Raw genomic sequence first — 26,620 nt, forward strand, 5'->3', positions numbered from 1 at the left:
CCTATTCACCCTGATAGAGCTCTATTAGGGTGAATATGACAAGGGTTCTAGCCCTTAAGGAGGCTAATAGTTATTAAATAAAAAGTAAAAAAAAAAGTTTAAACACCCCCCCACCAATATAGAAAACAATAAATCGCGATATATATCGCACATGCTTAAAATTATATCGCAATATAGATTTTAGGCCATATCGCCCACCCCTATTGTCCAGTTGTCTTTTTCTCTTCCCCCAAAGCCTGCGGGAGCTCAACGGTTAAGTGCTACTTGGAGACAGGTCACCTCTGAGGTAAGTCCCTGGCAGAAGTGATGTATGTGACCCAGTGCATGCAGAAAGTTGACAGACAGGGACTAAAAGTCCAATGAAGACTGGGAGCAGGAGATTATGGATTACGCCACAGGTCCTGCTGGCTGGAGGACAGACATAAAAATAAATAAAAAAACACCTAGACAACCACTTTGACCTAAATTAAGCGCACATGCTGGTAAACAGGGTCACCAGGGTGTGATGATCCAAGGCTGTCTGGCCAATCCTACAGAACAGCTACTGTAGCACAAATCGTCTGGCTATGATAGAAAGGTTTCAGAACACACAATCCATCCCTGCTTGCTGCATAAGGGGCTGCGTAGCTAAAAAGAAGTAAGAGTGTCCATGATGGCCACAGTTGAAAGCACCTACAATGGTCATGTGAGCAAAAGAACCGTACCGTGAAACAATGGAAGAAGGTGGCCTTGTCTGATAATTCATATTGCAATGGCACCAGGAAGTACTGTTGGAAGACGGCAAGCTGACAGAGGCAGTGCAATACTCTGGGCAATTGTCTTCTGGAAAACATTGGGTCCTGGCATTTATAACAGATCACCTACTTGTGCATTGTGGTCCCAGAAAATTTTTACCCGTCCATGTAAGGCCTCATGCACGCGACCGTTGTGCGTTTGTGGGGTCCACAAATTGCGGATCCGCAATACACAAATGACGTCCGTGTGCGTTCCGCAATTTGCGGAACGGCACGGACAGCCATCGATATAACTGCCTATTCTTGTCCACAAAACGGTCAAGAATAGGACAGGTTATATTTTTTTCGCGGACCACGGAACGGAGCAGCGGACAGCACACGGAGTGCTGTATGCATCTTTTGCGGCCCCATTGAAGTGAATGGGTCCGCATCCAAGCCGCAAAAACTGCAGCTCAGATGTGGACCAAAACAACGGTCGTGTGCATGAGGCCTAACTCACAACTTAGGAGCTGCAGACTGACTTTGCTTTTACATACCATCCACCAAAACACTGCAACAGACTAGGCATAACCATTTGTGGAACCGGTATTCCTAAATATAAAGCAGGCATGTTCAGCAGGATACTATGGCCTGCCACACTGTAAAACTGTTCACAAATGGTTTGAGGAACCCGAGAGCTCAATGTGTTGATTTGGCCAGATCTCAATCCAAACGAGCATCTGTGGGATGTGCTGGAAACACAAGTCTGAGCTATGAAGGCCCCACCTAACGACTTAGGCTACTTTCACACTAGCGTTCGGGGCTCCGCTTGTGAGTTCCGTTTGAAGGCTCTCACAAGCTGCCCCGAACGGATCCGTACTGCCCCAATGCATTCTGAGTGGATGCGGATCCGCTCAGAATGCATCAGTTTGGCACCGTTTGGCCTCCGCTCCGCTCAGCAGGCGGACACCTGAACGCTGCTTGCAGCGTTTTCGTGTCCGCCTGGCCGTGCGGAGCCAAACGGATCCGTCCAGACTTACAATGCAAGTCAATGGGGACGGATCCGTTTGACGTTGACACAATATGGTGCAATTTCAAACGGATCCGTCCCCCATTGACTTTCAATGTAAAGTCAGGAGTCCCTATTAATATACCATCAGATCGGAGTTTTCTCCAATCCGATGGTATATTTTAAACTTGAAGCGTCCCCATCACCATGGGAACGCCTCTATGTTAGAATATACCATCGGATTTGAGTTACATCGTGAAACTCAGATCCGACAGTATATTCTAACACAGAGGCGTTCCCATGGTGATGGGGACGCTTCAAGTTAGAATATACTGAGAACTGTGTACATGACTGCCCCCTGCTGCCTGGCAGATGCTGCCAGGCAGTAGGGGGCAGACCCCCCCCCTCCTGTATTTAACTTATTGGTGGCCAGTGCGGCCCCCCTCCCTCCCCAGTATTAATTGTAACCAGTGCGGCCCCCCTCCCTCTATATTCATCGGTGGCCAGTGCGGATTCCCAGTAATATGACCAGTGCGGCCTCCCCCTCCCTCCCTCCCCAGTATTAAATATGACCAGTGCGGCCTCCCCCTCCCTCTATATTCCTTGGTGGCCCGGCCAGTGCGGATTCCAAGTATTGTGACCAGTGCGGCCTCCCCTCTTCCCCCCCCCCCCTAATTAAAATCACCCCCCCATCATTGGTGGCAGCGAAGAGTACCGATCGGAGTCCCAGTTTAAATCGCTGGGGCTCCGATCGGTTACCATGGCAGCCAAGACGCTATTGCAGTCTTGGCTGCCATGGTTACTTAGCAACAAATAGAAGCATTACACTTACCTGAAGAGCTGCGATGTCTGTGGGCCGGGAGCTCCTCCTATTGGTAAGTGAAAGGTCTGTGCTATAGGCAATGCGCCGCACAGACCTTTCACTTACCAGTAGGAGGAGCTCCCGGCCAGACACAGACATCGCAGCTCTTCAGGTAAGTATAATGCTTCTATTTGTTGCTAAGTAACCATGGCAGCCAAGACTGCAATAGCGTCTTGGCTGCCATGGTAACCGATCGAAGCCCCAGCGATTTAAACTGGGACTCCGATCGGTACTCTCCGCTGCCACCAATGATGGGGGGGTTATTTTAATTAGGGGGGGGGGGAAGAGGGGAGGCCGCACTGGTCACAATACTTGGAATCCGCACTGGCCGGGCCACCAAGGAATATAGAGGGAGGGGGAGGCCGCACTGGTCATATTTAATACTGGGGAGGGAGGGAGGGGAAGGCCGCACTGGTCATATTTAATACTGGGGAGGCAGGGAGGGAGGGGGAGGCCGCACTGGTCATATTTAATACTGGGAATCCGCACTGGCCACCGATAAATATAGAGGGAGGGGTGCCGCACTGGTTACAGTTAATACTGGGGAGGGAGGGGGGGCCGCACTGGCCACCAATAAGTTAAATACAGGAGGGGGGGTCTGCCCCCTGCTGCCTGGCAGCATCTGCCAGGCAGCAGGGGGCAGTCATGTACACAGTTCTCAGTATATTCTAACTTGAAGCGTCCCCATCACCATGGGAACGCTTCTGTGTTTAGAATATAGTGTCGGATCTGAGTTTTCCGAAGTGAAAAATCAGATCTGAAATAAACAGTTATGCAAACGGATCCGTTCTGAACGGATGCAAGCGTTTGCATTATAGGAGCGGATCCGTCTGTGCAGACACCAGACGGATTCGCTCCTAACGCAAGTGTGAAAGTAGCCTTAAAAGATCTTAATGTCAGATACCACTGGACACCAATACATGCCTTAATGGGTAAAAGCAGTTTTGGCAGCATGAGGGGGCCGACACAATATTAAGCAGGCAGTTTGAATATTATAGTAGAATGCTGTACATTAAAAAGTTACTTGTACCCCAAAAAAAAAATTTTTTAATTAACCTTTAAAGATTTTTATCCAACGTAGGGACCTGTCTGTCCGTCCGTTTAAGGGTACTTTCACACTAGCGGTTTTCTTTTCCGGCACTGAGTTCCGTCCTAGGGGCTCAATACCGGAAAAGAACTGATCAGTTTTATCCCCATGCATTCTGAATGGAGAGCAATCCGTTCAGGATGCATCAGGATGTCTTCAGTTCAGTCTTTTTGACTTTTCAGGACAGAGATAATACCGCAGCATGTGGTTTTATCTCCGTCCAAAATTCCCGAAAACTTGCCGGATCCGGCATTAATTTACATTGAAATGTATTAGTGCTGGATCCGGCATTAAAAATACCGCAATTCTGGATCCGTCCTTCCGGTATGCGCATGTGTAAAAATGTGAGAAAAAAAAATAGAAACTGATCCGTTTGTCCATATGACAAACGGACAGAGGGATCCGTTCTTGCAATGCATTTGTGAGACGTATCCACATGCGGAACCGTCTACAAATGCTGTCCGTTTGCATGCAGATTGCCGGATCCGGCGGGTAGTTCTGGCGACGGAGCTGCTTGCCAGATCACTCTGCCGCAAGTGTGTGCCTTCTCTGAAGGCAGCATAAAGTGGTGACGGACATGCAGATTTCAGCATTGGGTCACTGATGTACAAATAGGTTTTTATTTTGTGGGACGTACAAACGCACAGTAATAGAGAAAAGGCTGTTAAAGGGAACCTGTCACCGGGATTTTGTGTATAGAGCTGAGGACATGGGCTGCTAGATGGCCGCTAGCACATCCGCAATACCCAGTCCCCATAGCTCTGTGTGCTTTTATTGTGTAAAAAAAAAGGATTTGATACACATGCAAATTAACCTGAGATGAGTCCTGTCCCTGGACTCATCTCACATACAGGACTCATTTCAGGTTAATTTGCATATGAATCAAATCGGGTTTTTTACACAATAAAAGCACACAGAGCTATGGGGACTGGGTATTGCGGATGTGCTAGCGGCCATCAAGCAACCCATGTCCTCAGCTCTATACACAAAATACCGGTGACAGGTTCCCTTTAATCTGTGGCAGGAGAGGTGGGAGTCCACATCTCATGAACATGAATGAGAAGACTTCTGCCTCACAGCTCTGGCATTAAACTGCGATGGATAAACCACAGATCTCCACACCTCTGACTTCAGCATGTCAGGCACTACTTTGTGCTGGCTTCAGAGAGGGTTCCAATTACATAGTCAGACGGATAAAATATTATACATCACACACCAGAGATTTTTTGGTACAAGTAGGGTACTTTACCTGTGAATGCACAAACTTTTCTCTCGACTAATATCCAATCTCTCCTGGTTTTGCTTTTACAATACTGGATATGTAGGCCTCCTTTACTACAGCCATATTTTGTTCAGAGCCATAATAGGGCTGTCAGAGAGGTGCGTGGGGTCACTATTGTACCTCTGCATGCCTGTTATTCCATACCGAGGAATTTTTTTCCTGTCAGTTTTTGTACAAATCCAAAAAAAAAAAAAAAAAACTGTGGCATATTCTATTAGATCACATACGGTTAGGGATGAGCGAACTTTGTGTTTCAAGTTCGGCGTACAAGGTTCGGGTTATCTAAGAATTCTATTATGGATTCCGCTACCACGGACCATAACTTATATGGTCCGTCATAGCGGAATCCATAATAGAATTCTTAGATAACCTGAACCTTGTACTCCGAACTTGAAACACAAAGTTCGCTCATCCCTACATACGGTATGTATGGAAGTACTTTGCCCTTAAAGGGACACTTACATGACTTTTTTTATCATATATTAACAACCTACATTTTAATATTTTCCTTTAGTAAACAGTTTTCTGGATACGTTTTCTGACCTCGCTCTTTAACTGGTTTTAGTATGACAGTCTCGCTTAACTTTTTCAGTCAAACCAGAGAGAGCCCCCCTGTAGTGCCTGAATTACAGAGATAAGTGCACTGCTCTTCTGTGGGAATCTTTATCTAGGTCTATCAAGAGAACTGTCCTCCCTATTATTCTTCTATTATTATGCTGATTACCCTGCAGATAACATCTTCCTCTCACAGCAGCAGTAAACAGACAACAGATTACTCGTGTATGTAGGTCTTATTTGCTTTGACTTCTATACAAGGATAATATTTAGCATTTAAATTTTTTTTTTGTTTTTTAGCTTGGTTTCACATCACCGTTTCATTTTCCATTCTTCTGATCTGAGCAATGTATAAAAATAATTAAAAAACCAAAAGAAAACTTCCTTTAATGCGACTGGCTCCGATTCAGCACTGCCATCCTGTCATCATCCATAGGCTGCACAGGCGACATATCATACACTGCTGCAGCCAGTCACTGGACTCCGCGAATGACTGGCTGCAGTGGGATATGTAATGTCACTGCTGCAGTCAAACAATATGTCATTAGTGTAGCCCGGAGACACATGACAGAACAGTGGTGCTGGATCGCAGCAGGAAGAGGAAGGGAATTTTTTTTTTTATTATTATTTCACATGGCTCCATACACTTTACTAAAATAAGACAATTTTTGAATAACCCCCTTTAATTTTTTCTGCCACAGTACTGGTGAAATGAAAAAGAAAAAACAGCCAAAAATTCCACTAAAATAGTTTTCCATGAATATTCAAGGTTCAAGGTCCCTGATGAGTCTGGCTGGCAGCACGTACTAGTAATTCTAAGCCTCTGTGATCAGGTCTATCATGATCAATCTTCTAAACTTATCAATAGAGACAAGCAAATTTCATATTTTGAAATTCGTTCACGCTTCGTTTGTTGGTAAAAGGTGAACTGCGTTATGGATTCCGTTACCATGGACCATAGCGCAATTCTATGACGGAATGCATAACGGAATGTCTTTAGAGGCATTCCGTTATTCCTTCCGTCATAATAGAAGTCTATGGACTGCAAAACGGATCCGTCCCGTTTCCGTTATGTAGGGGACTCCTCTCTTGCATAATGGAAACCGGACGAATCCATTATGCTGGCCTTAGACGGAATCCATAACGCAATTCACCTTTTACCAGTAAACGAATCGCAAACGAACTTCATAACCGGAAATTCACTCATCTCTACTTCTAAACACCAGTTGATCCATAGAAAAGTGAAAACTATTTAATAATCCACCCACTTCAAAACAAAAAAGATACAAACAAAAATGTGACCAGATAGATCAAATGGTATCTGAGGGGAGGGGCTAGATGGAGAGAAGAGGCCTGAGGGCGGCCATGTACTTCCTAAAAACTAGGGGCATTCATTTTCAGGAGCATAACCAATTTGTAATTGATCTTTTGGAGTATGTGTTAACACACAATTTCTTCCTCTTTGATGGTCACTTCTACCACTAGCTCAGGGGGACTGCTATGAGGAGCCCCTGTGCGCCCTCATATGCCAACCTCTTCCTGGGCTGGTGGGAGGATGTCATAGTGTTTCCTGGTAATCCAACCTGGTGGTCCAAAAAGATTGTCTTTTGGACTCGACAAATTGATGATGTATTCATGGTGTGGAAGGGGAGCCTCAATAAACTCAAATCATTCGTTGGGAATCTCAATGACAACTGCATTGGTCTCTCCTTCACCCATGAGTGCAACTATGACAAGATCACTTTTTTGGATGTAGAGGTAACGAAATGTATGGACAAATTGTCAACCATTGTGTATAGGAAACCGACGGCCACAAACAGCCACCAACATTGGTCTAGCTATCATCCATATGCTCTAAAGAAAGGTATACCCAAGGGCCAGTTCTTGAGAGTAAGAAGGAATTGCTCAGACATGGAAGGATTTTATCAGGAGTCGTCTGGACTCCGGGAGAGATTCAGAGAAAGGGGATACCCAGACCCAGTGCTAAGGGAGGCTTTAAAGAATGCCAGGGACCAGAATCGAAATGAACTTCTTATCCCAAAAAATAGAAAGGAAGAGAAAGGGGATGGTACTATTCGTATAATATCCATCCACCTTTGACACAGCGAGTAAAGAAATGAGAAATATCTTGAATGAATTCTTGCCCATTTTAAGGATGGACCCGGATCTCTCGGATGTGATCCCTCCAAGTCCGAGCATTACATTCCGAAAGGGGAGGAGCCTACGTGATCGTCTTGTGCACAGCCATTTCTCTGGCCCTAAAAGAGAGGTCTCATGGTTGGATCGTAAAGCCCTGGTAATTTTTAAATGTGGCAAATGCAAAGCCTGTAGATATATCAATAACACTAAGAGCAATATTTGTTCTGCCACTGGTAAAAAATATTACATCAGAGATTTTGTGAATTGTAGAACTAATGGGGTAGTGTATTTATGTCAATGCACATGCCCGCTGGACTATGTAGGCAAGAAGTATAGAGAACTACGTCGCCGGATTTGTGAACATATTAATGATATAGAAAAAAGAAAAAAGACACTCCAATTGCTAATCACATGATGGAAGTACACGTTGGCCGCTCCGGTACCCTCAGGTTCCCGACATTGGAAGTTATTCATGAGACTGGGACTGACGGAGTCAGAATGGATCTATCGTTTTCGATCCCAGTCCCCAATCGGTCTCATTGAGAGGTTGACATTTTCATGCTTTCTATGAGGTCCTTGTGTCCCTGGTGTTTTGACCATGATTATATGGTCCTTCTTTGTCTTTTCAGGTTTTCTGGCTTCCTATTTTTGATAGGTTAGTAAGGGATCTAATCTGGTCATTCATATCGACACGTGAAGTGTCATTTGATATATATACATATACAGCTGGTAGCAATGTCGGCATCAAGAGGCTACCTAATATAGGATAGTACATTGTCTGTCCACTTCCAGTGATTTTTGTTAAGTCTTCTATGATATGAGTTTAATTATGCATGAGGATACCTTATGAGGTGCTGTCATTATAAATAGCCCCCCTTGTGTATAATTATTATAGAGATCGGATTGCTATTACATCCTGGAATTAAAGGGTTTCTATCACTTGGTATGACATAATTAGCTGTCAGACACTAGCGATCTGCTAGTGTCTGCTCTGGCCAACCATCCTACTATAATCGCTTGTGGGGCAGCGGTTTTGCTAAAAAACTAACTTTTATAAATATGCTAATGAGCCTCTAGGTGCTATGTGGGCGTCATTAGCACCTAGAGGCTCCGTCTACCTTCATACACAGCCGTCGCCCAGCGCGTCCCTCCAGCCCGCCCATGTCCTCCTCCGTGTGACGCAGCGGACGAGTTCTCGCGCATGCGCCGTGCGCGGCTGTAAACGGGCATTTGAGATCTCAGCTCGGAGCGGTCAGACATTCAATGCGCATGCGCGGCTGTATTCGGCGCATGCGCATTGAATGTCTGACCGCTCCGAGCTGAGATCTCAAATGCGCCGAATACAGCCGCGCACGGCGCATGCGCGAGAACTCGTCCGCTGCGTCACACGGAGGAGGACATGGGCGGGCTGGAGGGACGCGCTGGGCGGCGGCTGTGTATGAAGGTAGACGGAGCCTCTAGGTGCTAATGACGCCCACATAGCACCTAGAGGCTCATTAGCATATTTATAAAAGTTAGTTTTTTAGCAAAACCGCTGCCCCACAAGTGATTATAGTAGGATGGTTGGCCAGAGCAGACACTAGCAGATCGCTAGTGTCTGACAGCTAATTATGTCATACCAAGTGATAGAAACCCTTTAAGCATTTTATGTGCAATCCTCTCCCTTCGGAGAACGGTGTGAAACGCATCTGCGTTCCATAGGCAGGAAGACAGTGGGAGTGAGCGAGAGTTGGAAAGCATATGCGTTCCACCAACAGGAAGTAAGGTTAGCGCTCCACAGAGGGGAAGTCCTGGCGGTGAGCGGACGCACATGGAGTTAGCGTGCGTTCCACTCTCCGGAAATGGCAAGAGATGGGGAATTATACCTCAGCCTTATAAAAAGGATGTTTGTTCGGCATGTATAAGGATGCTGCTCTCTGGACACTCACCTTCATATTAGCTCCTCCACCGCTGGTACAGCCATGCAGCTCTTCTATCAGAAGACACGTAAGAGGTCTTTTGACCACAATCCTGTCTGTATTTTCTCTATGTGAAGCTATATATGGAGACTGGTATTTACTCTATAGTGTGTGGATGGTATTGACATGCACTCATTGTACATTATATGAATTGGAATAAGTTTCGCGGTATGTGACCGATAACTTCATACACGTGGCTTTGATGAGTGAATGATTGGTGGAGTATTCCACATTATCTAAGTAACTAACAGGATTGTATAAAAGGTGACCAATATTTGGATGTGACTCCTGGATATACCATGTTAACCATATATAATCCAGTATAAGATAGAGTCACAGATTAATGAGCTGGTATTATCATCAAAATTATCAGTATTGACATGGATGTCTGAATTTTGGTTTATTCAAATTATCTATACCCATTTACGGGTTGATATATCGGATTTTCATCTAAGACTTATATGTTATTTTATGTTGTGGTGTGTTGTATACCCATCATCTCTCCCCTGATGAACTTTTGCTAGGGGAAATGCGTTGGGAGGTTTTAGGGGTTTTTGAGGGAGAGTCAGGGTAGGCACAGGACCACAGGCCACCCACCATCAGGGTGTTCCTGTGGGTTGAGGCTTTAGAGAGGGTCCCCGTAGGGAAAGTGTGGTCCCCTCGCGTATCCTCTTCTCTTCATCTAGCCCCCCCTCAGATACCATTTGATCTATCTGGTCACATTTTTGTTTGTCTGTATCTTTTTTGTTTGAAGTGGGTGGATTATTAAATATTGAATAATAAAAGTTACGTTTTATTCATGATCACTGTGATCCAATTGTTCATACTGCAGGAATTTACAATTATAATATATGCATATCCTCGGTGAGGTTAAAAGAAAACTACTCTAAAATGGCATAAATAGAAAAATTCCTGATATCCATTTGCAATTGGCCAGATCCCTTGCAGTCTTTCATAAAAGAGGTACAAGGGACACTTGTAGAAACACTTCCTAAAAGCTACTTGACATCACGATTCCAAACATTTAATAGCAGAATAGTAAATGGCTGTTAAAAAAAAAATATATATAGTAGTCCGCCAGGGCATGTTTACATAGTTTAAACGTTACACTGTTTTCAAAGTGTATTCGGTGCCAAAATCTGGGTAAAAACTGCCATTTATATTGCTGGGGATTTTCTCCCTGTCACTTTTTGGCGCAGTTTCTGCACATGGATAAACCCCATTCAATGTAGCTAATCCATGGTCAGATCCAGGGCATGACAAACTACAAATCCTCAGCAGAATCTGAGAGCCAGTTTTGGATTTCTGCCAAAGATTCCGTGGCAAATACACTTCTGATTTTTCCGACGTGTATTTTGCCGTGTTAACATATGCTTAGGATGATACTAAAACAGCTTGGAAAAGCACCGAACAGTTAAAAATTTGCCAGGAAGAGGATACAAGGTTACTGCCTCTACATACATGAGGACGCACTACCTCCACAAGTAGAAGCCGTTCAAAACAGCTAGTGTCAAAAAGACTAAACTGAACTGTGAAAAATGTACTGCATACTAACACCATGACAAATATTGTAGATAGATCACTAATGCTTTGGGGCTACATTGCTGAGGGATTTTGTAAAAAAAAAAAATCTAAAAATAATATTTCAAAAAAATTCTAGGAGATTGCAGACCAAAATCCACCTGTCTCTGTAAGGAGGCTGCAACTTGGGAACATTCTACCTTTCAACAGAAGGCTGACCCAAAAAACGCTCCACTAACACAGCCACCGATCCCGGCCACCACAGAGGACACAGCACTTTTTCCTATAGTGTGCAAGCAAGACCACCGTTGCTGGACTGGAGGGTGGTCGTAACCCCTGATACAAGCAGTGTATCATGTGATGGAAAAATGAATCCAGTCAGCAAAGGAGGCAATATGGACAATCACAATACATTAGTAAGTGTCTTGTATTAACCTTCTGTACATGATAAATGCCATTTGCTAAAATGTGTCTGACAGCTTTAGCAGAATGATCTTCCACAAGATGACCGCTTGTTTAATGGTTGTTCAACCATCAATAAACTGCTACCAGATTTGTATGGCCACCATTACAAATACCAGCAGGAAGGGGAAGAAGGTTAAACATGGCAGATCAGAAAGTGAAGAGGGGAGAAAGCAGCCATGTCACTATATCTGAAAAAACATATTAAGCAGAGCACACATACCAGTCTGAAGATGGAGACAGGAGACAACCCACAGAAGACTCTGCAGCAATAGAGAGGGAAGAATTACACACTCCTCAGCCTCGGTTTCTGTCAGCACTGGGGAGAGGAGATCCTTCACTAGAAGTATTAAAAAGGGAAGAAGTAGTCTAATAATGAAGTTGTGGATAAGTGCAACCAGCAGCATGCTGAATTTATGGAGTTTTGTACACATTGATGATCGCTAAATAAATATGCTCTGCTAGAAATATACTTTTAACTCAAAATCTAAGCACATTATGGGGTTGTATCGTAGCTATTTTAAAAGGTGTATTCATGTTTCAGCAAATACAGTAAATGTTAGGCACTGTATAATGAAAAGTTCTATCGTTTTCTAATACACTTTCAGTGTCAATTGCTAATGGCTTTCAAATCTCTGCTGGTCATTCATTAGGACCATTCCTTGTTTACCGCCAGCAGATAGAAATTGGTCGTGGATATGTGATCGACCCACAAGTACAGGACTGATTATAGGAAAAGTATGTGTGTCACAGCTGGGTCTTGTAACACGGACAGATTTACATGGCAATTCAATTTCAGCAAGCAGAGATCTTGAAAATAGAGTTTTTTTCTGCAAAAACATTTATTTGCTGAAAGCAAAAGCGCCCTTTAAGATTGGTTTTATACAACTACCAAAAGCCATCCCAGAAAACACTAAACATTTATGAAAAAGGGCTGCTATGTCCTGTTTTATTTTTATTTTTTCTCTGCCAAATATAAAATATCAAAAACCTCCCTGAGGGACTACAAAACTTCATAAATATTTCAAAAATGAAAAGGAGAAAAGGCACCAAATAAATTACTTAAATATTAACTAATAAGATAACATCTGGGGTTGCATACTATAAATGTGAAACTTGAATGTTTAAGCACTACCATAAAACGGAAGATGCACTATACTGCTTGGCATCTGAAAAATAAAAGACCACTAAATCAAAAACATTAGGAATTAGCAAACTTTTCTTAGATTCATGTACTGAACAAGTGTCAAACTGCATTACACCACTTAGAAGAGAAGGAACGTTACCACTGGAACAACTGTTTTACCTATCCAAAAGATTGGGGAGGACAATTTGGTGAGCTAATAAGGCAAATATAAACCTAATAAAACGGAGTAGAATGTCCATCATATCTTAGAGAATAAGTAAAAAACTAAGGCTACTTTCACACCTGCGTTAGGTGCGGATCCATCTGGTATCTGCACAGAGGGATCCGCACCTATAAATGCAAACGCTGGTATCCGTTCAGTACGGATCCGTCTGCATAACTAAGTAAAAAAAAAGTCTAAGGCCGAGTTGTGTGACCCGTGCCTGTGCTGCGGCCCGCAAATAGCGGGCCACAATGCACGATCGCCGGCCGTAGGTCAGCCGCATCGGATCGCGGACCCATTCACTTTAATGGGTCCGCGATCCGGCCATTCTGCTAAAAGATAGGACTTGTTCTATCTTTTAGCGGAACGGAAGTACGGGACGTAACCCCACGGAGGCACTCCGTAGTGCTTCCGAGGGGTCCCGTCCCGTGCGGCCGTTCCGCGATTCCGGATTAGCGGACCCATTGAAGTGAATGGGTCCGCATCCGTGATGCGGAATTCACACGGAACTGTGGCTGTGTATTGCGGCCCGCGAATTTGCGGGCCGCAATACGGCCACAGATCACACACACGTTCGTGTGAACTTAGCCTAAGTGTAAGTCAAACGGATCCTGACTTACATTGAAAGTCAATGGGGGACGGTTCCGTTTACAATTGCACCAATATTGTGTCAATGTAAACGGATCTGTCCCTATTGACTTACATTGCAAGTCAGGACGGATCCGTTTGGCTCCGCACCCCTGCAAGCAGCGTTTTGGTCTCCTCCTCCAGAGCAGAATGGAGGCGGAATGGAGCCAAACTGATGCATTCTGAACGGATCCTTATCCATTCAGAATGCATTGGGGCTAAACTGATCCGTTTGGGGCCGCTTGTGAGAGCCCTGAAATGGATCTCACAGGCGGACCCAGAAACGGCAGTGTGAAAGTAGCCTAAAATGAAGCCATGAATGATTGCTATTGGAATTTCTTACAAGGCTATAGAAGTTCTGCTAATTAGAGGAGGACAAACCATATGTCAGTGTGGTGGTTGGCAATTTGTCCTTATGTAGAGAGACCACCTTCCAGGCCCTGAATAGGACAAGGAGGCTCAGGTTCAACAACACAAAATAATACAAATAATTAGATTTTTTTTCCAATAACTGCATCAGATCCCCCTCATCAAAGGCATTTGAAGAAATAAAGCCTAATCCCACATGCAAAACAACATTTCTGTAATATAAACCTGAACAGACTTTGCATGTTCTGCTGCCACAACAGCCAATAAATTATTGGATTTGGGACTATACGACATAATACAGCAAGATAGTGTCCAGTCATGGTGTATGGAAACAGACAAAAAAGAATGACTACGGTATGTAAAACGGAAGATGGAAGCTTGTATTAGACCAAAATGCATCTAAAAAAGAATAAAGAGTTGTGGATAACAGTGATATGGATAGCTACAAAGGAATGCCATATCTGGGGTTAGTCAGTCATCATGTGGCGATGTCATTTTTACGTACCTGGCTTTCTGATACATGGAAATATTTATGAAACATGACAGATAAAAATTGGAAAAATTTCACTATGGAAGGAGCAGCTAAACAAAGTCGACTGTTATAAATGGATTGCAGTGTGTAGACTACACGAGCCAGTTACTCTGACAGAAAATAAAATCCACTATTAGAATCTTCCTTGAAAATTATTTCCATACCCAAGGTCAGTTTAGCGGCAGCGCTACTGGTCAAAAAGCTCAAAATGTAGATAAACTACTCCCGCTATACATTTAAATGCTCATCCTGGTTCTTCTTGAACTCCATTACAGTGATGGAACTTGAATTTGAAACCTGTCCTATAGAAATACATATAATTGTACTAATGGTATAAATTTGTGGCAATGTTTGGAGCTGAAGACCTCCTCCAGAAGTCCACATGCTTCACGACTTCTCAGACTCATATAGCTAAAGAAGGTCCAAGTGAACCGATATGTCCGATTAGTATGAGCAATTATTTTATTTTTGTCTGGACCTAATTGAATGAACACAATTTTGAGTGCCACAGCCTGCCACTGACACCACTACTACTGTAAAAAAGTGCAGGTGTCAATTTGTCCGACTTGTAAATGTTCATCCTGTTTCCTCTTAAACTCCATTAAAGATGGAATCTGCATTTGAAACCTGCCCTACGGTAATACATATAATAGTAGTAATGGTATAACTGTTAAAAGGGGTTGTCCGTGTTCAGAGCTGAACCCTGGCATATCCCCTTCTTCACCCAGGCAGCCCCTCAGCATGGGAGCATTTCAAGGGCTTTTTAATTAGATCTGGTGAGAAGTACTGAGTCTCAGCTAGGCGGAGGCTTCTGCCTAACAGTGAGCCCAGTGATGTCACCAACACTAATGGGCGTGCTTTTGTGCTGCCCTACCTGTAAAACAGTCTAAGGGTCCATTCACACGTCCGTTGTTTCTTTCCTGATCTGTTCCGTTTTTTGCGGAACAGATCTGGACCAGTTCTGTACCCATTCATTTTCAATGGGTCCTGAAAAAAAATCTGACATTGAGCTGTCCGATTTTTTTCAGGACCCAGTGAAAATGAATGGGTACAGAACTGGTCCAGATCTGTTCCGCAAAAAACGGAACAGATCAGGAAAGAAACAACGGACGTGTGAATGGACCCTTAGTATGTGGCTGGAGGCAGATTACACAGTCATTGGATATCAATTTTACAGCAGGCCAGCCCGCCCAGTTCCGGTGACATCACTGCTAGGTGAAAGCCTCAGCCTAGCAGTGTAAAAAAAATACAAACAAACAGCCTATGAAATGCTCCAATGCTCATATCAGAGGGGCAGCCTGGGTGAAAAAGCTGAACCCGGACAACCCCTTCAAGTTTGTAACAATTTTTGGAGCTAGAGACCTTCAGTAGGTTGTTTAGAAAAAAATAAAAAAAAAAGTGTCAGGGACCTTCTCGTGCACTATGATCATTGTTCGTTCTTTCATTAAATGAATGAGGTGGAAAATCACTGCTTGTAGCAGATCATGACGATAACTCTCTGGATCTGGAGGCAATATCCAATTTTAATAAATAATGTGATGTTGGTCAGTCTGTGATATATTTTATTGCCAAGTACAGAAGCAGAAGTCAAATATAGGAAACTGGACTGGAACCAGTGAGGATGTATAACACAATTCAGGTACCGTGGAAGAGTTTGGAGATTTCATTACATCTGGATTCCAGACAAAAGCTCATAGAAAGGGGGGGGGGGATGCATGTGGGATCAAATGACCCAAACTAACAGAATCATACTTCCTTATGATGAGAAGTTTAGTAAAACAGGTTATAACTTATCTAGAGCAGTTACAGAAAACCAAAGCACGAGCACCTTAGAATCCAACAAGATGTGTACACTGAAATCAAAACAACGTGGTTTTGATGTATAGGAAGGTGAAACGGTTTTCACGACTATTTCACCCAGAACACCTCCTGCTGGTGATGCTTCTTGTACTCCATGGCATACATGAGCAAAACATTTGATTAGAAAATTCGATTTGCTGATGATTCAGCGAATCTAAGCCTCGGAATGAGTTTGCAGTGAATGAACAACAGGCAGACCGTGTGACACAGATCAATGTTCTCCTGAAACAGAAATCTGGAATAAGACTTCCATGACTTCTATGTGGTGAACATCACACATTTTTAGAAGTTGTTGCCTACTAAAATAATTTTCAATTCCATTGCCTGCTATATGGAGAACACAAAGATATAATACGCACCCGACCCTACAAAAGCCAACAGGGTCTAAACCAAAGTACGTATAGACTGACTCCTATGGTGAGTCCAAGGATCTATATATTTAGACTGTTGACATCTATAGGGAGCAGATGGATCCATGGATTCTCTATTTGAAGGCAATGAAACCTAATTTAGGTCGGGTTCACATCACCGCTTTTGATCCGTCAGAAGAACTGAAAAATGTTTAAAAAAAATGGACACTTAATTTTGAGTATCTATTGTGCCTATTACCTGCACGCAGGACTTTTTCTCCCGTCTAAAATAACGGATCTCTGACGACGGAACTGACAAAGACAGATGCACGGAAGCTCAAAATAAAGGATCCTTTTTTTTCTGATCATCTGATGGATCAGAAGAAGGGAAAACAAAAACGCCCTAAAAGCCCTCTACATAATACCGGTACCTTTTTCACTTTTAGATTGCTTTTTCTATAAAATAAAGGGGAATTTTTTCTATTTTTGTTATTAGATGCTTTATAACGTTATGTGAAAAAAAAATAATGACAAAAAAAATTATAAAATATTTCAGATGAATAAACTGAAGGCTTTCTTTGCTTGGTTGCTTGTACATAAAAACCAAGCAGAAAAGGCGGTACCATTTACGATACATCATCTGATGTGTAAGGACAGGAAGGAAGAAAGGGAGCAGTTGGAGGCCAGCAGCAGGAGACGGTACTGGAGGTGTCATCGGCATTAGGCGCTCCCCTTCACTTTCCGTATACAAACACTGCGATAAGCAGTTGCTGTTGGGTGATCCGCTTCTGCATGACTGTACAGATTCCTTCCAGGTCATTCCCCCTGATTTCCTGAAAAACACCATGAACTTTAACAGCTAAGGACAGGCTCCTTCCTACCTCCTGGGCTCACGTCCCCAATAATACTATTATTTGCTTGGGGAATTCACAAGAAACATTGTCATACGACCAACAAATTAAAAATGGCGCCAATTATTGTTTATTGCGATTTCCCCAAGAAGTACCAACTATTGCAGTTGGTAATCAAATCGGAACGAATAACGCTCTTAGGGTATGTTCACATGGCGGATCTTCATGTGAATTTCACAATTGTTCCATGAAGAAACCTGCCTCCATTGTTGTCGACGGGAAATCCGTGCTGTAGTTTATACAGTGCAGATTTTACCTTGAAATCCTTGCTGTGGGAAAATTGAGTCATGTCACTTCTACGCTTAGCCTGGTAGCTGTATAAGGGCTCAAGCACACCAATGTATTTTTCTTCCGTTTGCGTTGTTTTTTTACAGGTCCGCACGCTGAACCCTTCATTTCAATGGGGCTTGAAAAAAAACGGAAATGACTCCATGTGCATTCCGTGTCCGTATGTCCTATTCTTGCCCATTTTGTGAACAAGGATCCGCAAATAAAAAATAAAAAAAAACACGGATGCAGCACAGATCTTATCCATTTTTCTTTGCAGATCCGTATTTTGCTAACCGCAAAATACATACGGTCGTGTGCATGAGCCCTAAAGTTTAGCTTATATTGGCATATACGAGCGAAAATCTGTAAGGGTCAGTCTCGGATTTCCGCTATGAATTCTGCCGTGGGTATATAGTCTTACAAAGTCCCAAAGCCGAAATGTCTGGACTAAAAAGAGTATAAATATAAAGCCCAACATTCTCTCAAGCTGCATACAAAGCATACATCACCTAAATCCAAGCATCTAAAGAGTCATAACATGCCCAAGAAAATAAAATGTAAACTCTGAGAGCGGAGGGTGGACTGCTCCTTAGTCTGAGGACTGTAGGAGTCTTATTTACATCTCCACACGGGGAAGGGCTGTGGAAGAAATCCCAGAAAAATAGCACGATGCATGCAACACAGAGGAGAACAATACTTCCTTTGTTACAACTAAAATGATGCAATTGTTCTGTACGCCCTGCCGGAATAGGCTAAGTGCAAACAAGGTAAAGTCTGGGCAGTGAAGTATGAGCACAGAGTAAAGTGCCCCGGCCATGGTGACATGGTGGAAGGGAGAGGAACCCCCATCAGATAACTGACAGTTGCACATTCTTTGGAGAGGGCAGCTCAGGGCTGAGGCAGACACGTGAGTCAGCAGCAGCTGCCTGGAGGAAACTGCTGACAGCCGCTATTGTTCTGGCATACACAAACCACTACACACACACACACACACACACACACACACACCTCAGAAATAAAAGATGGATATCAGAAACACCTCCACACTGACAGTTCCCGTTTTCCACCTCAAGGTCAAAATTAACCCATCTTATGCCCTGCAGAGGATTCTGTTATGCTATACTATCCTAGATTGCTGTACACCATAAAACAGTATGGCTCCCGTAAATGCCACAATTCCAGATTATTATTATCTGATCAGTAATCAAACACTGATGCACTTGGCATCATACAACCTACACACAATCAGATCAGTCGTGAACGCCTCTGCTATTCTGGAACAATCACGACCCTGCTCTGGGCTGCTGTTTTCTTCCGAAACCTCAGTACGCACAGAACTTCCTCTATTCTCACTATAGCTGTCTGAAAAGCGGAAAAAGCTGCATCTGTTTTACGGGTGTAAGCGGTAGTCTTTCAGGCAGGACATTTCTGACCTGACTCCTGATGGAAGGGTTTGGCAGCACGTGGGTAAATATACATCACCAGACTCGTACCCACTGATTTGAAAGGCATTACACCCCTTCCTTCAAAAAAATAAAGTAAAAGTGGAAAAAAAACACGATGGCACGTTCCTACCAAACATGTAAAGTAACATGGAGAGAACATGTTTAGTCTTTCTCATAGGAAACCTTTAGATTCAACAGGACCATTCTTCTTCAGGTGGTGGGCTTGGACAAATCAAATAGGATGTTTTTTTCCAAATAGGACACATGTAAATGTTTCACAGAGCAGATGTAATTGTGATCACGGAGCTGACAATTTGTGAACTTCCTGTCAGTCATCCACCAAAAATATTCAATCGACAGCTCAATACGAATCCATGAGAGACAAAATTCTGTCCGTCTCCATCACATCCCATCTAAATATTCCCCGGAAAAAATAAAAAAAACTTGTAAAAAGGAAATCTGCCTCCAATCCTCCTCCAAAAAACTGCATACTGTTAGTCTACAGTACTTTGTCCAAACCTGACCTCTTCAGATAGGCTCAGACTGGGAAGAGGCTGGTTGAAGTTCTGGTGCACCTCCATAGGTTCTAGTCCCTGAGGGCAGAACCCCATGTATCCTGGAAGGGGCATCATACACTGGTAATCAAAAAGACCTTAATTCTATCAATAATCCAGTTATGTGTATCTCATTTACAAGAATCCCAAATATAAAAAAAAAAAATTATATATAAATATAAATCTTGTTAATGCTTCTCGGGTTGAAAAACTGAATAAAATCCAACGAGACAATAAATCTCACAAACCCAAGTGTAAATCACTTTAAAAGTCTCCATTTTAATGTAGAAAGAACAATGTATGTAAGGAAAGCTTTACAGATCATGGGAACGCATCGTGTGTGCACTAGTCTTTATGGTCGCTGCACAAGAGATGGGGAACCTTCCCTAAGATTTTCTTCAGGAATGTTTCCCCACGCCTTTGTGCCGGAATCTCAAAGAACACGTAGAGAGCGCGGATCTCTTATAGCAGCTGTATAATGAGGTGTCAAACATCCGGTAATATACAATATATACCTAAGGGCTCATGCACACGACCGTATGTATTTTGCGGTCCGCAAAAAACACGGTTGATGTCCGTGTGCATTCCTTATTTTGCGGGAACGGAACAGCTGGCCCCTAATAGAGCAGTACTATCCTTGTCTGTAATGCAGACAATAATAGGACATGTTCTATTTTTTTTTTGTGGAATGGAAATACGGACATACGGAAACGGAATCCACGCGGAGTAACTTCCGTTTTTGTTTTGCGTACGGTCCGGGGAAAAAAAAAAAAAAACAGAATGGACACGGAAAGAAAATACGTTCGTGTGCATGAGCCCTTATTCTACGGCTGATCAGTTTAAAAAAAAATGTTATTATTCCACAAAATCTCTCAATTTTTTTTTCTATTTCCTTTAGATTTGCACAATACAATCGGACAGGAATCTGGTACAAACAATGAGAGTTTGAACCAGTGTTTGAGATTTGATGGGATTTTACCATGAAGCAGATGCTGAATGAATTCATATAAAACTAAAAATCCTAATAGCCATAGCACACCAATCAGGTGTAAGGACATTGGACCTTTATGTGGCGAATATCAAGATGGCGGCTTGTGGGTTTTAGGATATATGGTGCATGCTGCTTTTCGTCCACCAGGTGGTGGGGCCCCCCTCTTATCTTGCTATGGGGCCCTATAAATTACAGGCATGTCTGCAGTGGTGACAGACCCTCTTCAATATGTTTTACCTTTCCATTTTCTGACACATTAGTGTGGACCCAGAGCGAGGGGTGGAGAGGAGTTTACTGAACACCTCGAAAGACCTTTTTTTTTTTAGACGGAGTTCATTTTCACTGCTCAATGCAGACAATTACCCCAAGCAATGATATGCGAGACCCTCAAAATGAATGGTGCAGAAAATCCTGAATATATCAGCACTTCTGAGCTATCAGTATAAATATAACCCGTGGCACAGAAATCCCAAACGTAACCACACACAACCCAAAGCTTATCATATAAAATACCAAAAATCTCAATAAATAATGAATATAACAGACATCGCAGTGCCGAACACTGCGTAGTGCAGGGATCAGCAACCTTCGACACTCCATCTGCTGTGAAACTATAATTCCCAGCATGCTCTATTCATTTCTGTAAGAGTTCTGAGAAGAGCAGAGGAAGTATGCATGCTGGGAGTTGTAGTTTCACAACAGCTGGAGTGACGGAGGTTGCCTACCCCTTTGTAGTGTATAAAAAGGGCCAACACAGCTCACTGCGACTTGTGCAGCCATCACCGTGACTTACAGTGTCTACACAAAAGTATCACATACAATCAGTCAGCACCATCGGGGAGTGTTCACACACTGCAGACGGGAGAATATGCCCACAACTGCCATGTAATCATTTCAAGAATTTTAAAAGGAACCTGTCACATTAAACATGGTGTCTGAGCTGCAGGCAGCATGGTATAGAGCAGGAGGAGCTGAGCAGATTAATATATAGTTTTATGGGAAAATATTCCGTTTAACTTATATTTTAGTTATTTAAATTGCTGTTCATTCTGTGCTTTGAAGTCAAGGAGGCGGTCCTATCAGTGATTGACAGCTATCTGTGTATACACAGTCAAAGAGGACAGGCTGTCAATCACTGATAGGACCGTCTCCTTGACTTCAAAGCCTAAAATGAGCAGGAATTTAAATAACTAAAATATAAGTTAAACTGAATCTTTTCCCATAAAACTATGGGGGATATAAATCAAAACTGGTATAAGAGAAATCTGGCTTAGTTGCCCATAGCAACCAATCAGATTCCACCTTTCATTTTGTAAAGGCGCAGTGAAAAATGAAAGGCAGAATCCAAATGGTTCCTAGGGGTAACTAAGCCAGTTTGGATAAATCTCCTCCTATGTATCAGGCAGCTCCGCTTCTCCTGCTCTATAACATGCTGCCTATAGTTTACATTGCGTTTTCATGGTGACCAATTACAGAATGGATTTTTTTTTATCTCCAAATTCTCAGACTAACACAGTTTTCTGGGCAATTCGATCAATATTCATCAGTCAAGAATTCATACATGTATGAAAAAAGTCAGCCGACATGGATGTGCTTTGTACAGAGGGATTCCAGGAGTGGTGTGCACCTAGAGGTTCCCTTTCTCTTGGTGACCTCAGGCTGAGGGTGATGACAAGGAAGGAGGACGTAGGGGGCTGAAGGTCACGATCATCTAGGCAGCGTTCTCCTGCATAAGCCCACAGTAGGGTCCACGCCACGCTCCTTCCAGGAGGTCACTTACATTCAATGACTGGTCAGATCTCAGCTATGAGACAGCACAAAGCTGCCACGTACAGACACAACTACTCTGCATGTTCCCATTCACACACCCTGGAAGGTGCTACCAGCTTCACATGAAGATCTCATCTCTGGAGTAAAGTACATAAATACTATCAAAATCATGAAACTTCTATGTTTATCTACAAAGAGTATACACAGTAACAAGCACAACGTGCGTGCAGACAGCTGGACGCTACCGAAAACCATATCCTACGCCATACACCCTAAACTCGCTACGCATCTAACCACATTTTACAAAGCTCTGTACTCCTAGGTTCAGGGTGACGTCACATGTAGGTTTTTAGTAGTTTTCTGCACTTTTGCAGGGTTTTGTTTGACACGCTTTTTTGCGATAAGGACTCCGGCTCCAGATGTTCTCTTAAGGACTATGGGAAATATGAAACACAGGACATACAAACGTTTCTTGCTCCTGGCGTTTGGTTCATTAGGTGGCCTTTTTTTACGTCTTTCTAGCTTCTGTACGAAAACACAGCATGCCGTAGCACTTGGTGTTTTCTTTCACATCACTTTCTCTGTAGGGACAAACGCCGTGGAAAAAACACCCAGGCTGGGTTCAGACCTGAGCGTATTTGATATGCGCGTTTAACACGCGTTTTTGTCGCGCGTTTTTATGTGCGTTTTTTGCAATAGTAAACGCGCGTTTGACACGCGTTTGTGTGATTGACTGCAGTGTCCTATGGCCACAAACGCGCGTCAAAACGCCCCAAAGAAGCTCAAGAACTTGTTTGAGCGTAGGGCGTTTTTCAGCGCGTTCAAACGCGCTGTAAAACGCTCAAGTGAGAACCAGGGCCATAGGGAAGCATTGGTTTTCATGTGTTGAGCGTTTTACAGCGCGTTTGAACGCGCTGTAAAACGCTCAAGTGTGAACCCAGCCTAAAGGTAAGACACAAAGAAAGCCAGAAAAACTTCTACAAAAAAGCAGCAAAAAAAAAAAAAAAAAAAAAAAAACACGACATGCTTATTGCTGCTTTTTTTTTATTGTAAAAAAATAAACAAAAGAAGCCAGAGCCAAATTCATGGTTGCAAAGACCCATAAAGTAAAAACGTATTCCACGGCTGTGGTAAATAAAAGTGTAGACTTCAGTTCACTAGTGTGTAAGATACAGAAACAACGGAGTGGATCATAAATGGAGAAAAAGTAAAAAAGGAATAACATTATATTTTATTTTTTTGCACTGGCTTATAAAACGTGTCAGGAACTGCACTGTGTGAATACAGCCTCACACTCCTCTGCAAGGCTGAGTGATTGTACCTTACAATGTGAAAGCAAACCCACAGATGCACTGAACAAGTGCACTTTTTAATGTGCACAATTATTTTTTACCACAGACGTCATGAGTAATATCGTATATCTAGAGATTTACTAACAGTACCTATGAAATCCATAGGCCATGGCGTTAACACGCGACCTCGGCGGCTTTTCATTTTTTGTGAATGAAAGTGATCATATTTGTGAAAACCTAGAGAACAATCTGCGTCACATCGGGGCTGATCAGACACGTTCAGCTGGTGATCTACCTGTGAACCTCTGACACTTGACAGATGGACCGTGCCACATAGATCCGTTTTTCTGTCCTGCAGTATGTCGCCGCTGGAGATGACACCAGGAGGTAAACTTCTCGATACTTTTCCAGGGATAAAGTCTTGTGTTATGTAAAAACTACAGTCGGAGCTACGACACATTGTACAAAATGTTCTGATCGGCGTCTACCACTACAGGCGGAAACCTGTTGTACTTGTGCTCTGCAATATTCTACCTTAAGACAATGATAAATACGGCCGACAGCCGTGCCCCCGCCACACCCCTGCAACGCCCCTTCTTAAAAAGTGTTGTAAGCGTACTAATAGCTTCAAAACGCGGCAGCTGTTTGACACATGGGGTGACCCAAGAGTGTTCGGACCCTCTTTACGCTCATTTTCCAGCCGCCACGCACGGATCGCCCTGCTATAAATAGGCGGCGAGCATTTAGCTAACATCTTCTCTGCCCGGTGTGTAGAGGTGCAGCATGATCCGTGTGTACATGACACATACGGGCTCGCTCCGGAATGACGCGTGTCCCTGTCACACTCTCACAGACATCTGTCAAGTCACCGTTCAGCAATTCCCGTATCGCGAAACCATAAGGTGACCCTGAAAACGCTGAATAACGTGCACAGCACTTTCCCTGCCGGAGACAGCAAACACGGCGCGTAACCCTGTGTAATGAAATATTAACCCGTGGAAGGAGGGAGAACCCACAGCAGTATTAACGCCTGCAGCTCTGGCAAAACGCCTCACGTTGGACCACCAACTACACAACGTCCACGCAACGTTCCGTCAAGAATGGAAGACAACTTCCAGCAAGCAGCGCACACGCGCAACCGTTTCCACGCTCGCAACTTTTAGAAACGGTCGCCTCAGAGACGAAAGCGTCCTGGGAAAAAATAAAATCGCAGCAAAAACGCCACCATTTTAGCATTCATTTTCTACGGGTTTCTCTGGAAGGAGTACCGTCACCGGCTCCAGGGTAGAGCTTGGGCCATGCAGGGGTTAATCACCACACAAGGGGCCTCCAAATGTGACAGCTGTTTCTCCCTCCAAGCACCACAACAAGAGCCATGCTGCAGATAGTGCTGAGCCATGCACCGTGTGACAGGGCTGCCGGGCACAGCAACTTTTCCCCCATCCATGTTGGAGTGGCCTTTGTTGTATGATGACAGGGATGCACAGGGCGGGCGCTGTAACATTCCAGTATGTGGCCGCGCTCCCCCTCCTCACAGGCGCCGCACTCACCTTGTGTGCACTTTCAGTTCCTCCCGCCGGTTTTGCTTGTACGAGCTCACCCCTCAGGGAGACATCACATGGCCGGCAGTCGTGGCTGCTCCGTGGTGGTGGTGGTGTTGTTGTTCCCAGGGAGAGCTTCTCTCAGTCAGGATCCACCCCCAGCCCTTTTACGTGGGGCTTGTGAAGAGGAAGCAACGCAGCCGCAGCCTCCTGTGAGCGCCTGTGTGGAAAGGTCGCTTCATGCAGCGTGACCCGGGCTTGTGTGTACAATCACTGGCTTGTTGTGTGTGTGAGCGGCTCTCCCCTCATCCTGACGGCAGCGTGTGTGAGCGCTGTGTGTTTGTTGCTCTCCGCCTGGCCCGCCCCCGGCAGCAGCCTCCTTCTCCCCGCGCCTGCACTTTATTGGCAGGTTACTCGTTACTGACATCTGCTGTGTGCGCTGCTGTGTCACAGAGGGCTGTCACACTGGCCGCATTGTGGAGTACTATTGATTCATGCTACGCGTCAGGCCGGCTGCTCCTGAGCTCCACATCTGAGGGGAGAGTGACTCATTCACAGAGAACCGCGGGAAAGGGGGTCAGTCAGCGCATCCCAATGTGCAGGTGGACTCATTCACAGAGAACCGCGGGAAAGGGGGTCAGTCAGCGCATCCCAATGTGCAGGTGGACTCATTCACAGAGAACCGCGGGAAAGGGGGTCAGTCAGCGCATCCCAATGTGCAGGTGGACTCATTCACAGAGAACCGCGGGAAAGGGGGTCAGTCAGCGCATCCCAATGTGCAGGTGGACTCATTCACAGAGAACCGCGGGAAAGGGGGTCAGTCAGCGCATCCCATTGTGCAGGTGGACTCATTCACAGAGAACAGCGGGAAAGGGGGTCAGTCAGCGCATCCCAATGTGCAGGTGGACTCATTCACAGAGAACCGCGGGAAAGGGGGTCAGTCAGCGCATCCCAATGTGCAGGTGGACTCATTCACAGAGAACCGCGGGAAAGGGGGTCAGTCAGCGCATCCCAATGTGCAGGTGGACTCATTCACAGAGAACCGCGGGAAAGGGGGTCAGTCAGCGCATCCCAATGTGCACGTGGACTCATTCACAGAGAACCGCGGGAAAGGGGGTCAGTCAGCGCATCCCAATGTGCAGGTGGACTCATTCACAGAGAACCGCGGGAA

General features: G+C 44.2%; 1 protein-coding gene across 1 annotated transcript in view; it reads right to left on the minus strand.

Moving 5' to 3' along the window:
• Nucleotides 1-25,785, minus strand: part of BACH2 (BTB domain and CNC homolog 2) — a 351,072-nt gene extending 325,287 nt beyond the window's left edge. Inside the window, 1 exon segment of the mRNA XM_040428770.1 lies at nt 25,459-25,785. The gene's annotated coding sequence lies outside the window, so the exon portion shown is untranslated.
• Nucleotides 25,786-26,620: the final 835 nt, after the last annotated feature.

This window comes from Bufo bufo, chromosome 4, assembly GCF_905171765.1.
Source record: "Bufo bufo chromosome 4, aBufBuf1.1, whole genome shotgun sequence".
In the NCBI taxonomy this organism is placed as follows: Eukaryota; Metazoa; Chordata; class Amphibia; order Anura; family Bufonidae; genus Bufo; species Bufo bufo.